This window comes from Schistocerca gregaria, unplaced genomic scaffold, assembly GCF_023897955.1.
Source record: "Schistocerca gregaria isolate iqSchGreg1 unplaced genomic scaffold, iqSchGreg1.2 ptg000483l, whole genome shotgun sequence".
NCBI classification, from domain to species: Eukaryota; Metazoa; Arthropoda; class Insecta; order Orthoptera; family Acrididae; genus Schistocerca; species Schistocerca gregaria.
Window position 1 is genome coordinate 1,892,501 of NW_026061892.1, and position 3,721 is coordinate 1,896,221.

The following is a 3,721-nucleotide window of genomic DNA, read 5'->3' on the forward strand; positions in this document are numbered from 1 at the left end:
GTGCGGCTAGAAGCCGCCTGTCCCTCTAAGAAGAAAAGTAATCGCTGACAGCACGAAGGATGTCACGCGACTAGTTAGCAGGCTAGAGTCTCGTTCGTTATCGGAATTAACCAGACAAATCGCTCCACCAACTAAGAACGGCCATGCACCACCACCCACCGAATCAAGAAAGAGCTATCAATCTGTCAATCCTTCCGGTGTCCGGGCCTGGTGAGGTTTCCCGTGTTGAGTCAAATTAAGCCGCAGGCTCCACTCCTGGTGGTGCCCTTCCGTCAATTCCTTTAAGTTTCAGCTTTGCAACCATACTTCCCCCGGAACCCAAAAGCTTTGGTTTCCCGGAGGCTGCCCGCCGAGTCATCGGAGGAACTGCGGCGGATCGCTGGCTGGCATCGTTTATGGTTAGAACTAGGGCGGTATCTGATCGCCTTCGAACCTCTAACTTTCGTTCTTGATTAATGAAAACATACTTGGCAAATGCTTTCGCTTCTGTTCGTCTTGCGACGATCCAAGAATTTCACCTCTAACGTCGCAATACGAATGCCCCCGCCTGTCCCTATTAATCATTACCTCGGGTTCCGAAAACCAACAAAATAGAACCGAGGTCCTATTCCATTATTCCATGCACACAGTATTCAGGCGGGCTTGCCTGCTTTAAGCACTCTAATTTGTTCAAAGTAAACGTGCCGGCCCACCGAGACACTCAACAAAGAGCACCCTGGTAGGATTTAAACGGGGTCCGCCTCGGGACGCGAAAGCACCCCTTCGGCTCGCCCCACCGGCAGGACGTCCCACGATACATGCCAGTTAAACACCGACGGGCGGTGAACCAACAGCGTGGGACACAAATCCAACTACGAGCTTTTTAACCGCAACAACTTTAATATACGCTATTGGAGCTGGAATTACCGCGGCTGCTGGCACCAGACTTGCCCTCCAATAGATACTCGTTAAAGGATTTAAAGTGTACTCATTCCGATTACGGGGCCTCGGATGAGTCCCGTATCGTTATTTTTCGTCACTACCTCCCCGTGCCGGGAGTGGGTAATTTGCGCGCCTGCTGCCTTCCTTGGATGTGGTAGCCGTTTCTCAGGCTCCCTCTCCGGAATCGAACCCTGATTCCCCGTTACCCGTTACAACCATGGTAGGCGCAGAACCTACCATCGACAGTTGATAAGGCAGACATTTGAAAGATGCGTCGCCGGTACGAGGACCGTGCGATCAGCCCAAAGTTATTCAGAGTCACCAAGGCAAACGGACCAGACAAGCCAATCCGATTGGTTTTGATCTAATAAAAGCGTCCCTTCCATCTCTGGTCGGGACTCTGTTTGCATGTATTAGCTCTAGAATTACCACAGTTATCCAAGTAACGTGGGTACGATCTAAGGAACCATAACTGATTTAATGAGCCATTCGCGGTTTCACCTTAATGCGGCTTGTACTGAGACATGCATGGCTTAATCTTTGAGACAAGCATATGACTACTGGCAGGATCAACCAGGGAGCTGCGTCAACTAGAGCTGAGCAGCCGGCCGCCCGGGAGTGTGTCCCGGGGGCCCGCGCGAACACGCAAGCGTCCGCTCAATTATTCTGCAAACAGGAGGAGGCCGAGCTCCCCTGCACGATACACCTCGAAACCCTCTCAGGTCCCGGCGGCGCGCAGCGCCGTCCTAGGTACTTGGTCGGTTTCGAGAGAGGCGCAATCGCCCGGAGTTAGGCGAGTAGACGGTTTTAGTGCGAACACCCTTGCTCCCAACTGAGCTTGCCGCTGCCGACAGAGGCCCGGGAGCGTGCTGTCGTGGCATTGCCGGCGGGAGACAACACGCGCCACCTATGGTGACCGGCAGCTCCAACGCCAGCGCCACACAAGGGCAAAGCCCCACTTGGGTGCAGAAGCGAACTCTCCCAGCACAGCGCACGCGCCAACACGTCCGCACAACTGCGATACAAACCACCTGCGAGAACCGCTGGGGCGACCGAGCAGCAGACGGCGTCGCGGCGCCGAGTGCCAGGCGGCGGCGCATCCTCAACGCACACAGTCCTCAATCAGACCAGCACACTGCAGATGTCCACCGCGCTTCGCACCGGGCTCGGCTGAACCAACTTTGGCCGCCAGGCGCCGCGTGCAGGGTGCGCCGCAGCGTAGCTGCGCCGCCTGCCGGGCCCGTCGGCTGGCGCTCCTGCCACTCGGCGCCCCCCACCAGCCGCCTGTTGCGCGTGCGCCCACGCAGCGCGCGGCCAACACGCCGGGCGGCCCCCCTTCACCGGCCGGGAACAGTCCCACCAAGCCACCGCCGCGTATCGCTTCATACCCACATGGGCCTAGTCACGTGTGTGGATGTGGCGGGTACCGCTGAAACAACCGGTTAATAGCTGTACCGATCGTCGCCATCACAGATTCACCTCCAGCGTGAACAACCGCTCAACAACGGATTTCCAGTTCATTTGCGTATCTTGGGCAGTAAACGTAGATGTCCACCTACATTTGCGAATTCAACAATTCTTGCATGCCAGGATGTCATGTGTCACGACACGCTACATCAGACCACATACACACTGCGACATGTGCAGAAGAGAACACGTGGAAGGTGGCCCGCGCACGTATGCGATGTCCCTTCCGCGATCCACTGTCAACCGGCATCTGCGGCATGTCCCAGATATGGAACGCGGTCCACCAGGGTAGCACTTTGTGTGAGGCAATACGACAAAGTCGGAATACACGCGTCACTACATCACACGGCTCACGCTGACCTGACCTGACTCACCGCACCACCACCCCCAGCGACCCAGGGTGACATACAATGCGTTCGTACGTTCCTCCCACACGCCTCTACGGCGTACCACAGTGCAACCTAGCTGTTATTGGGAGACGAGACAAGTAGCATCGAGCACAACATATGGAAATTGAGATTCGACACCGTTGGGCACAGCCAGCGTACGGTCACACGTATCACACTACTTCACTCTGTACGTAACGACCGATGATCGGTACAGCGTGTGGGTTACGCGTACGACATCAGCGGACAATGGACACAGACCATACCACGACGTACACTGAGGGCGTCGACATCTGAACGCAACTGAACAGCTGCGAGGCTCATTTAACACTCAAACGCCAGACCGACCAGCTTGAGAGGACGGAGACACAAAGAGAGGGGCAGAGGGGGGGGGGGGGGCGATATAGTCCTATTGCAGTACAATTGACAGTGGATAGCGGGAATATGTGGAAAGTAAGCAACACTCGCAAGACATCTACATGAGGATAACAACGACACCAGAGATTCCGAGCAGTGAACTATGTTAGGCAAAGGGACAACGTGGGTTAGGTTAAGGGACAACGTGGGTTAGGTTAAGGGACAACGTGGGTTAGGTTAAGGGACAACGTGGGTTAGGTTAAGGGACAACGTGGGTTAGGTTAAGGGACAACGTGGGTTAGGTTAAGGGACAACGTGGGTTAGGTTAAGGGACAACGTGGGTTAGGTTAAGGGACAACGTGGGTTAGGTTAAGGGACAACGTGGGTTAGGTTAAGGGACAACGTGGGTTAGGTTAAGGGACAACGTGGGTTAGGTTAAGGGACAACGTGGGTTAGGTTAAGGGACAACGTGGGTTAGGTTAAGGGACAAATTGAGTTAGGTTAAGGGACAAATTGAGTTAGGTTAAGGGACAAATTGAGTTAGGTTAAGGGACAAATTGAGTTAGGTTAAGGGAACACGCGATCTAGTG

The 3,721-nt window shown here is 54.8% G+C and overlaps 1 non-coding gene across 1 annotated transcript in view; it reads right to left on the reverse strand.

Annotated features, from left to right (window-relative positions):
* The window catches only part of LOC126313480 (small subunit ribosomal RNA), a 1,893-nt gene extending 392 nt beyond the window's left edge, over positions 1-1,501 (reverse strand). The window contains exon 1 of the ribosomal RNA XR_007555169.1: positions 1-1,501. This exon is cut by the window's left edge and continues 392 nt beyond it. This is a non-coding gene — a ribosomal RNA (small subunit ribosomal RNA).
* Positions 1,502-3,721: the final 2,220 nt, after the last annotated feature.